This window comes from Lathyrus oleraceus, chromosome 4, assembly GCF_024323335.1.
Source record: "Lathyrus oleraceus cultivar Zhongwan6 chromosome 4, CAAS_Psat_ZW6_1.0, whole genome shotgun sequence".
Taxonomy (NCBI): Eukaryota; Viridiplantae; Streptophyta; class Magnoliopsida; order Fabales; family Fabaceae; genus Lathyrus; species Lathyrus oleraceus.
In genome coordinates this window covers 480,835,373-480,847,653 of record NC_066582.1, presented here as the reverse complement: position 1 = coordinate 480,847,653, position 12,281 = coordinate 480,835,373, and positions in this window count along the sequence as shown.

The window sequence follows — 12,281 nt, the reverse complement described above, 5'->3', positions numbered from 1 at the left end:
TTGGAAATATTGAATTTTTTTTAAAATAACCAATTTAAAAAAAAAAATCAATAATTAAAGAAAAATCCAAATAATCAGTTTTATAAGAAGGTGCGTCAAATGAATTGACGTACCCCAAAGCATGAAGATGAGACGCCAATAGCATTGACGCATGCATTGTGCTCCTCATGAGGAGGTGTCAATGCTATTGACGCATGCATTGACCCTCATGAGGAGGCGTCAATGCTCCTGGTGCCTAAGTGTAATGGATGGTGATGGTGTATGCGCCAATTCATCTGGCGCATACACCCCTTGTATTTTTTTTTAAAATTTTGTTTATTTAATAAATAAAAAATAGTAATGGAAAAAAATTATTAATGTTGTAATAATTTGTTACATTTGACTGACAATAAACTAATGACCGGCTTGATTATAACGTCCCCCTGTTTCACATCCAGGTGCGTTAGTTTGTCTCCGAGGTCTCCCACGATTTTCTTGAGGTGTTTGAGGTCTTTGTGTGGTGACCTGATCGAGCAATGACTGGTGGGTAGGTCTGGCGGAAGTTCCAGCGGTATTTGACAGATGTGTCATCATTTGTTCCCAATATCCGGAGGGGCTCTAGCCAACGGCGCTTCCGTAATGGAGTTCAATGCCCATGTCATCGTAGTTAGGTCGTTGGGGTTTGGTGGATTGGGGACGGTATAGTTGCCCAAATTGGGATGTTAAGTCGTTTTGAAAACGAAACAATGGCTCATGGGATGTAATATAGTTAAACAATGGTTGGATGTTATGTTGATGGGATGTTTGGGTGGTCATTGGTGGGGGTCTACGATGAAGTGACTTATATGAATCATCTGGGCTATAGACGGTTGTGGTTGTGGGGTTTGATTCTTGGTATTGTGTTTGGGTGGGTGGTATGAATGGATTGCGACGTTGGGTGGTTGGTTGTTGGGTGGATGGCATGAACGGATTGCGAGGTTGGGTGTTTGGTTGTTGGGTGGATGGCATGAACGGGTTGCGAGGTTGGGTGTTTGGTTGTTGTGTGTATGTGGTAGGTTGATGTTGTGTGGTTGATTGTTAGGTTGGGATGGGTTCACATTGGTGTTGGATGGGGAATTGTTGTGAGGCGTACAATGACGAAGCAAGTTGGCATGGATCCATCAAATACCGCGGCTCAGATACAAATTGTTGAGTTGTTATCGACCTAAACCATGCCATATATTGTTGAGTCGGTCTTGCACCATGGATGGCTGGTTCGTTTAAGATGTGTTGTCATCGATTCCTCCATTGACGACACATCTCTTTTGCAAAGTCTCTCCAGTCAGAATAATCTCATTGTGAATCAACCCTTTTTTGATGCCAATTCCCCAAACACGTGGGAGATTCTGAAATCTATTGTAGCCTGTCGAACTGCAGTTTGACCCGGTCACTCTGGTGCATTTCCACCGTAGTGAATCGGATAATCAGTGTCTTCGCTGTCCAAACTACAACATCATCATGGTTCACATCATGATCCAGGCCCAAATATGGCATCCAGATAAACTGTAAAACAATACGAAGCGATTATATGGAAAATAATTTGCTAAATATTTTTAAATTAAAATATAGTTGTGTAGGAGTATTACATCATCATGTCCAATGTGGTCCAATAGATTGCGATAGACTACAATAGCGTGTTTCAGACACCTATTGTAGTTCATCCCCCTTACTAACCACCTTAGATTAAAAAAAAGTGAAAAATATTATTTACTGTTAATTATAATATAAAATATAATTAACTCAATGGTAAAGTGTTAGACTTACTTGGTGGCAAACAGGAACACGGATGGGTGCTCGTTTATCAGGGCGAACGATGGCATTCTTGACCAACCCCAAGCTTGAAGTAAATACACACATGAAAAAAAAAGTACAGGTATTCTTTTTTGCAGTTTTAGACATTGCACTATATAGATGAGCCAACACAGCTGAACCCCAACTATATGTGTTTATCTTATTAATGTTGCGTAATAAAGGTAAATACATTATATTTACATAATTACATGTACTTTCTGGAAACAAAAAATCATCAAATAAAATCATAATATAACACTGAGCTTTTATTATTTTCTCGTACTCGGTTGAATCTTCAAACAATATTATACTGGCATATTATTGTTTAAGGTATTTTAAATTTATACCTTGCCCCCTTGCTTGACCGGATGTCTCTCCCCCAGTTTCGTCGTCTAACAAAGGGGCACTCAATAATTCATTGCAGATAGAGTTATCTTGGTTAACTCTACCATTCACGGACTTTCCATCTATACGGAGACCCAACAACATGTACATGTCCTCAACATGTACCTGTTAGGAATATTAGGGCTCAGAGATTCCTAGATTCCCTGGGCGCATGTGTGTTCTTGTCACTCTTGTCAGTGCATGTGGATTCTTTTCCTGCATGCATGGTCAAGTTTGTACAGACTAACCAAGTGATCAATGCAAAGTTATTTATGCTATGCAGATAAACAACTTAGTAATGCATTCAATTCCAGTAAAGAAACTTAGATTTTTAATATTTGAACAAAATGTCTTCCACACAACATTACATGATCAATGCTCATGTCGAAGGTGAAATATTTGATCATTAGTTGTTCGGTTTTTATTTTCGAAACACAGAGGTAACTCGGTTTATAATAAATCGACAATCAAATTTTTCACATCTGAACTAAAGAATAGAAAAGAAATTACAGTGCATTAATGTGGGCCAAATCATTTATAAAAAATTGGTTTGGTTTACAGAAAAGTAGGTAAAATTTTATTAGAAGAAGATTCGAGATGATGACGATCCTCAGCATATGTTTGTCAGTCATGAATAATCCGGTTACAACGATATAGAGTTGTATATATTACCACATCAACAACAGGTGTCTCAGTTCATTGATCAGTCACAAGTGTTTTGTGAGACTAATGACGAACAAGTTGAGGTGAATGTTCCAGATGATAAAGAAGAAGAAGTCGAGATCATGGTTGATTCAATGGTGAACGTTGATGAGGAAGAAGAGCCAATACCAATAAGTCATGTATATTGTCCACCCCAACAGATGATAAGGTTGAATTTGGGTTCAAATGAACCTTCATCAAATGTATGGTACAATCCTTACGTGCAAATGCAAGGATCTTTGAAACAAGGAGACATATTTCGCACAAAAGAGGAATGTGTAAAAGCCATTAAGAAATTCCACATGCAACTATCAACTGATTTCACAGTTGACAGAACTGACGCATCGAGGTATAAAGTTTATTGTCCGAATGAGCACTGCCTTTTTAGGTTATCAGCTTCGTACCGGAAGAGGAACGAGTCTTGGGAGATTGGATCAATGGGTCCAGATCACACATGCATGCTGACAAACCCAATGCAGGATCATCGTAAATTAAGCTATCAACTAATATGTGTAACACCTCAAAATTTGCCCTCCTCCCTTGGGACTAGCATTAACATATTTGCATTTTCATTTTACGTCATTAGGCATTTTCATATTGCATATCATGTGGTTACATTGTGCAAGCCATCTTCCCAAGTCTTGATCAGAGGATGAGGAAGTCAGAAAGTGTATGCCTAGGGTTTACTGATTGATCATGGGCCATCTGAGGATTGGGCTGTGAATTAGGGTTTCATGATTCTCAATGGATGTTGGTCTCCATGTTGATTGAATTGATGCATCATCATCATCATGGTTGGATGTCATCAGAAGATTGAAGAAGATTCCTTGAGATTAGGGTTTTGACCACTGGTCAACCCTAATCAGCTGTATTGGGCCAATCAGGGCTGGATCAGGAGAGGGGGTTTGTGATGGATATGAGGTTCATTTTGTGATTATATTGTGCTTATTGAGGCTAGGGTGTCACCCTTGAGCCATTTCAGTTGGAAATTGGGGTTCAAATTGATCTATGCATTGCCAGATTCATCTATCAGATGAAAAGTCAACTGTGGTCAACTGTACATGATCTGGTGGATTTGGAGGTGGAAACAAGTTAGACACACTTCATTCATGTTGGAACAAGTGTTGAATGACATTGCAAAGCTTAAAAATGAAGAAAATCAAGTCAGGACAAAAACTGCCAAAAATGGAAAGTGACTTGTAGCTGAAGTTTCCAAAAATGGAAAGTTTTTGACCTCAAAAACAGAAGTCCAAGGAAGCTTCAAATGAAAAATTGTTCAACATGACAGATGTAGGTCTTGTTCTCACCTTTCCAAAAAGTCCAAGAACTTGAAAATCCAATGTACGGTTTGCAAAATATGGCTCAGTGAATTTCAGAAAAGATCCGTAATCAGGAGGCCATAACTACCACATACTTTGTCCAAATTGCAAGTTCTTTATATGCACAAACTCCATTTGACATGTACTTTGAGGGTGCATCATTGGATTTGTTCAAAAATGGCCAAGGCAAAAAGTCACTTTTCAACTGGACAGCTGAATTGGACCAGGGGCAAAATTGTCCAAAAGTCAAAATATTGGGAATTTTTGAATGGGACTTTTTCCAACACCTCAGGAATGGCATTTTAAGTGTGTTTGAATATTCATTTCATGGTTAATGCACATGGTTTGAGTTTTGGCATGAAAAATGAAATGGTTAAAAATGGATACTTTACATACACATAGTGAAAATGAGATTTAAGCAACCAATTGCAATGGGAATTGTTTCTACACTTCACATATGGTGTTTTGGACATGTTGGAACCAATTTTGAGCTGGCATGTGCTGTCATTGTGAATTGGCTATTTTGCCCTCATTTGCAAAAATTACATTATCACTAATTATGCCAAATTGGTTAATTCCATGATTAGTGATCAATTAAGCACACATATATATTCTAAATCCTTGCCTAATCATAACAGAAAAACACTTTTCCCAAGATTGGATCTAGATCTCTCACATTCTCTCCATTTTCATCCAAGAACACAAACTTTCATTTCCAAAATTCTTGACCAATTCTCAACCAAACTTGAAGATTTCTTTTGCATTCATCTTCTATAATCATTGCCTTGGACTGTTTTTGGAGATTGGAGTGAGAAGCTTGGCCAATCGCAACTGTCCATAACCACATCAACAATGGTGAATTCGAGTTTTGAGTTCTAGAAGCAAAGGCAATCGAAGCAAGCACCTCCATTCACCTTCTCCATCCTCCTAGTGTTGCTGTTTTCACGATTTGAGCTCTAAAAGCATTACAATCGCGACTGCCATATCCAAGTAAGTGAAAATTCGAACCTCATGAAAAGCTTGATTGTTATGTGCATTCTATAGTGCGTTTGATGTAGATTACGATGATGTATTTAGAATTGCAAACGGATGACTGTGGTGTGAGAAATCTAGATTTGAAGATAAGAACATAAACCCTAAGTGAGTCGATTCGTTCGATTTAGGAGCTTTTAGCCAAAAATAAGTTGATATTCGTGATCCTTAGGCTTAGACGGTTCTAACGGTTATTTGTTTGCTCGTTTTGGTGATGATTTGAGAAACTCGTGTTCTTGGATGTTCTTGAATTTTCTGGACTGAAGAAGATGATATTCATGTGTTTGATCTTGTTTTTCATTCAAATTTTTGAAACTCATGTTTCCCTCCCCCGCCAATTATTATTACTCATAATTTTCTGATATTTTGTTTAATTATTAAAAAATTCATATGACCTTTAAAAAATCGTAAAAAATAGTAAAAAAATCCAAAAAATATGGAAATTTTTTCTATAGCTTCCTTGGTGAGTGTAGGTTTTTTTTGACCTATTGGTCAAAGTTGTGCTTGGGGAATATTTTATTTGACCTAGGGTTTTCCGATGTATGTCCATTTTTGATACATTTTTGCAATTTGATCATAAAATACTCATATCATAAAATAAATTCTTGAAAATTTTTGTGGTGGTTCTTGACTCTTTGAGGATTATTTATATGTAAATTTCGTGAATTTTGGATACCTGGTTAGAGAGCAGCAAATTCTGGAACTTAGGTGTGACAATTTGTGTCACACCTCATTATGTCAACTTGCAGGATTTTTTTGAGTGACCTATGCATGTTGGAATTGGCTGAAATTTTGCATGATGAATTGTTGATATGTTAGGATGTTGTATGAATGTTTGTAGAATTTTTCACTGTATTTTCAATTTGATCATGATTTTTCATTTCTGGTGATTGAAATTGCAAGCTCATGTGACACATGTTGGTAGATTGATTGGGAAATCCTCATATTGTATTGTATGGCCATGAAATTTGATATGCATGAACTAGACACATGTTAGGACCTCCCTGTTTTGGTCTCATCCATTTCTTTTTTGTTTTCATTGAGTTATGAATTTTTGAAGTGGATGTATGCATTGATGTTGTGAATTGAAGCATGTAACTGTGTCTGTTTTTGTTGATTTTCATTAACATGGTTCCATTTGTCCAATTGAGCTCAAATTTGACATGGTAGACCTTGAATCCCCCCTGTTTAGGTATAATTAATTTGAGAATTTTTGGATGTGTTTTGGTATGGATTTGAATGCAATACTTCTGTTTGTATGCTTGGTGGTTCATTTGACCTCATATGGATTGTTTTGTGCATGAATTGAACATGATGGATGATATAAACATGAGACCAATGATGTTTGCTCTTGTTTGATGTTAATTTGATGTTGGTTGGTGGATACCTTGCTGTTTTAACTTTTTTCTTGCTTTGGGACCCTAGGCTTGGCCTAGTGGTCTAGTTGCTAATATTTGCTTGATTTTTCAGGATTAAAAAGCAATGCACATGGAGATTGATTCAAATCAATTTTAATTGATGTTGCGGATGTTTGTACACTAACATAACATTGTTTTGTAGGTGTTGGAGTTTGGATTTAAGCCTTGAGCTTGCCTTGTGTTGTGTATAGTTTGACTGTTTAACTGTTTGCTGTACAATTTGTCTGATTGAATACTGACTGAGTTTGATTGTTTCCAGGTACTTTAGTTGCTCAGTTCCTTGTGAACCATTGCTTTGCTTTGCTTAAGCAACTTGCATTTGAGGTATAACCTTCTTACTTCATGTAGTCTGGAGACCCGGCTGTTACCGGGCCGGGCAAATTGTCTGAAGTCCTCCTTAAGAGGCAATGCTTGTGTATGTTTATTTTTAAGCCCAAGCAGGAAAAGTCCTTCAAGTAAGGCAATTGGTGGAAGGTAGGGGCAAGCAACCTGTCCCCCACTATTCAGTTGAGTCTTCTCCTTGCTCCCATTACATGGTTGTAGCATTGAGATCAAAAGCCCAAGATCTGTTGTGTCAGAGTCATCGAGTATAGAAGGGTTCCCCTATTCTGGACCCATGCTCATTTGTCAGCTCTCCCTGGTTAGGGATATGAGCTGTGAGGTCTGATCCTCACTTCATCCTTTCATCTGCTTCACCTTAGCCTCGAAATGGCAAGGTTAAGAGCAAACACAGCCTGTACAGACGATTGCTTAGGCAGTCAAACCTGATTGATTGAGCCCCCTTGTTTGGCTATAGTGCGTGTTATGTGGATATCTGATTGACATGCTTGTTTGAGATACCTGTTCTCATTTGATGATATATGATTGTATGCTTGTGTGCTAGCTTCTTTCCTGGTTAGGTTAGTTTGCTTATGCAAGTAGGATAGAAAACCGAACTTAGGGTTAACTTTGCATGACAACATTAGGCTCGAGTCTCAGCTCCCTAGTGTCGTGTTTTTCCCTCTGTTTCTGGTTAGGAGAGAGTTTCTCCCCTGTTTAGGGGAACTACATCGCCCTGATCCTCGTGCCAGACGAGGTATGTAGGCAGGTGGTCGTGCGAGACCACTCCGGGCAACCTTTTTCTTTTTTTTGCGTGTGTTTACTTGTTATCTGATTGTGTTTTGGCTCGGATGCCGACGTAAGCCCAGTGATTGGCAGTCGGGCTCCACGTTTGCCCCTTTGAGTGCGTTTTGGTTCGGATGCCGACGTAATTCCATCCAGTGGTTGTCGGGCTCCATGTTTGCCACCCTTGCATGTTTGTGTTGTTTTGTGTTGTTTGGCGTGCGTAAGCCGAACTACAGTGGCTCTGATTCTTGTTCCAGACAAGATATGTAGGCATAAGGTGCGATACCTTATCGAGCTCCCTTCTCTAACCCCACCTGCATTCCCCGTGCGTGTGTGTGATGTTTAGCAACCTATTTTTATTTCTAGGACGTGGATCCCGTCGAGTACGACGGACGTGAGGGGTGCTAATACCTTCCCCTTGCGTAACCGACTCCCGAACCTTTTCTCTCTGGTCGCGAGACCATGTCTTTCCAGGTTTCTCTGAGCGTTTCCTTTCCCTATCTTGGGATAAATAACGTTTAGTGGCGGCTCTGTGTGTTTTTATTTTTAGGCTCGCCGGTTGATTTTTCGCAGGATGCGACAGCTGGCGACTCTGCTGGGGACTTGCGATGTAGACCTATGCTGGTCCATCGTCCCTAAGCGAGTCCTTCCTAGCGTTCTAGGATTAGTTTAGGTTGCTTGTTTGTGTTATTTATTGCATTTATTATTCTAACCAGTGTGTATATATTTGCATTAAATGTTTGCATGCATCATACTATCATGTTGTTGCTGTCCTCTGCAGGTGGTTCTGTTGTGTGGGGTGGGTGTTCTGAGTGGGGCTAAAACCCAAGCCCGAGTATACACCTAGGACTAGTGTGGTCTCACGTTGCCTCTTTCATGTTAAGTCAACATGTGCCTGGCGGCGTGATGTGCCACAAGCCGGACGAGGCTCACTTGATAGTGCTCATCTCTGTGGATATTCCGCTTTGTTTGAGTCACTCCATTTGAGTTGTTGACTCTGGTGACCGATCATTTCCCGGATCTTTGGTTTAGACGATCTTAAGGGAGCTACAATGGCACACCCGCAAGGGCAAACCCATTGAGTATCTCCGCCCGATTGTCGAGACCATTATCCGCCTTAGGATGACTTGATTAGAACTTACCTGTGAGGGGAGGGTTGTTCTGTCAGATGTTTGTTCAGATAGCCTCCAGATGGTGACTTTTGATCTGTGATTCAGAGACATAATTATAAGTCGGATTTATGGTCATTTATTGCCGTGACGCCGGAGTGCTGTCCGTGACTTATCAGTGGGGATCCGTTTATTTCGGATTCCCCGGGCCGAGATATTTTATCAGTGGGGATCCGTTTATTTCGGGTTCCCCGGGCCGATTCAGATAAGGGTGATGTGTCTACTCGGATATGGTTTGGTGATGATGGTGATGATGATGTATCTGTCTTCCGTTTATTTCGGAACCCGTGGGTCAGAATTGGGATTGTACATTCCTCAGATGGTTATGATCAGTTCAGAGCCCAGATTCAGTGTAAATGATCAGATGGCTTGGAGGATGGCAACGCATGGCATTCATTCATCAGCATCATTACATTTTGCATTAATTGCATCTAACCCATGTTTACCCATATGCAGGGACACTTTTGATCGAGATTCTGGTTGAGAGATTTTCTGCTCCAATATGAGGACCGGTTTGAAGAACAACATTGCTTACAGTTTCTTTGATCCAGAGATTGGTGTGCTCAAGGATATGATAGCATTGATTACTCCTGACCATGTGGGAATGTTTAGAGAGTCATACGGCGGTATTCTGAAGATGGTTTTCAGACTCACTGACTGCGACAGGAGCGCCATCCACACTCTTCTTCAGTTCTATGACCCTGGGTTGAGGTGTTTCGTTTTTCCAGACCATCTGTTGGGACCTTTGATGGAGGATTATGTCAGCATCTTGGGTATTCAGATCCGTGATCAGATTCCTTTCCATGTCACTAGGGCGGAGCCGGATGTCCTTGGGATTTCACGTGCTCTTTATTTGAGTCCGGAAATGGTCAAGGAAGGTTTGAAGGAGAAGGGAAAGTTACCTGGATTTCATTTGAGTTTCTTGGAGGCTAATGCCAAGGAACATGTTGCTGTGGGTAACTGGAAGACGGTCTGTGCTCTGATTGCTGTGAGCATTTATGGGATTGTGTTGTTTCCTAACCAGAAGAATTTTGTGGACCATAATGCTATCAGATTGTTTATGCAGAGAAACCCTATTCCTACCCTGATTGGAGATGTCTACTACTCAGTGCATAACAGGAATGAGAAGAGGCGTGGTGGTCTGGTCAGATGCTGCTCTCAGCTACTCTTTAGGTGGTTCATGGGATATTTGCCTTCCCGAGGTGCCTTTGTTCAGATTGATCCTAGTGTGAAGTGGTCCTTTCGATTGATGGGTCTGCGGGCTGATGACATTGCTTGGACTCATAATGGTTTAGCTGGTCGGGACTTCATCTGCAGTTGCGGGAGTTTACCTAATGTGCCTTTAGTGGGAGTTCAGGGTTGCATTAATTACAACCCGATGCTTCTCCGGAGACAGATGGGGTTTGCTATAGAGGGTCCTCCTCTCGGGCGAGAGATTCAGGAGTCCTTCTATTTCCCGATTGATGGTAACCAGACCAAGTTGAGGCAGGTATTGGACGAATGGCGAGATATCCAGAGGAGGGGTAAGGTTCCTTATGGCAAAGTCAACTGCCGGTATTTTCCACTATTTGAGGATTGGTTGCGGAAGAGGATTGAGTCTACATTTCTACCGTTCCCTGGAGGTGACTCAGTGTGTCCTAGGATTGAGGGTCCAAGTTCTTCTGTCAGCATGGATGAGTTCTTAGAGGTGAAGCGGGAACGAGATCAGCTACTTGCAGAGAAGACGGAATTGGAGATGAGTGTCGCTCGGGTTCAGAGAGCTAATCAGGAGCTCAAAGCAAAGATGGAAGATCAGGATAAGCGGCATGCTTTGGAGACCAAGCGATTTGAGATGGATACAGCCTACTATGGGAAGGTTAGTCAGGCTTTGGCATCTTCAGCAAAGGAGCATGATATCACTAAGGAGAAGCTGTTCAGAGCATCAAAGGTGATAGAAGATGAGAAGAGGAGGCAAATCCTAGTCAGGGATCAGAGGGATGAGAGAGCCAGAGTCCTCGCTGCAGAGTGGGAGGCAGAGAAAGCAAAGATCAAGGCTGAGAGAGATCATTACATGGCAGAGAGAGACCACTACTTCAGGCAGATGAAGATTCATCAGAAGGAAGTTGGAAGACTACAGCAGGAGAACATAGAGCTCAGGTTCGCCGCAGAGTTCGCGAGGATGGAGGGCGAGATAGGGCCATCTGCGGGACCCTCATCCAGTTAGATCTTTCTTTTGTTGTGAATTACCGTCAGGCTTGTTGACGGAATTCACTTGTCTGTATTTCTTTCCTATTCTGGAGGATTGTATCTGACCTTATCTGGTTGATGTATGACTATTGCACTGACTGTGCACTTTTTGCTATGTGATGGTGATTTTTCATTCAGTGATTGGTTTTCAAGCTTTATTTGCTTTGCTGTATGCACTCTCACGAGCACACACATGGTTGGGGGTATCATGCTAAATCACATATCTCCGATCTGCACGACAAAATCAAACACTGCTAATCAGAATATTGATGCTGGATTATTATTTGTCTCGATGATGCCAGGGTCGAGAGACAAAGTGTCCTTCATATGGATACGCACTGCATACATGCATAATCATGATAACTTGTGTTTTATTTTGCAGGTGACTATTACTAACGTGTTTGTTTGTAACCAGGAACCATTGCTCGCGCTCGAAGAGTAGTACCCCTGCACTCAACTCGCCCTCACCGATATTACACAAGAAGAAACACTCCCAGACTCATGGAGCTTCTCAGTGCTGATATGCTGGAACTGAAGGAGAAAATGAACGAACTGATCAATATAATGCAAGGTTTTGCCATTGGTCAGAAGGCTCTCGCAGATAAGGTTGAGAAACTCGAGCAGGTTTCTGCTGTGAGCAGTGGGGTCAACCTGGATGGAGTCTCCAACCAGGGGCAGGGATCTCGTGATGGTGGAAAGAGGACAACAGTTGGTCTGGTGAATAATGCTGGTGCTGCTGGTCAACCTGGGCCTAGTCAGAATATGAAAGACAACTTTGTGCCTCCGTTTTATGGCTTTGATGATGATCAGGAAGAGGATAGAGAGGCGGATCAATTCTCGATACAGAATGAGCCGTTTGTGCCTTACAACGTTCCTCCACAGAACAAGGAAATCCAGCTGCTGGCTGAGAAGATAAAAGTGCTTGAAAGTTATGCCACGCCAGGGGTGGTTAACATGTCCAACATGGGATTGGTGGAGGGGATTGTCATTCCTCAGAAGTTCAAGGCGCCTGCGTTCGACAAATACAATGGCAGTTCTTGCCCGGAAACTCATCTCCAGGCATTTGTCCGCAAAATCTCGGCATACACCGCGGATCAAAAACTGTGGATGTACTTTTT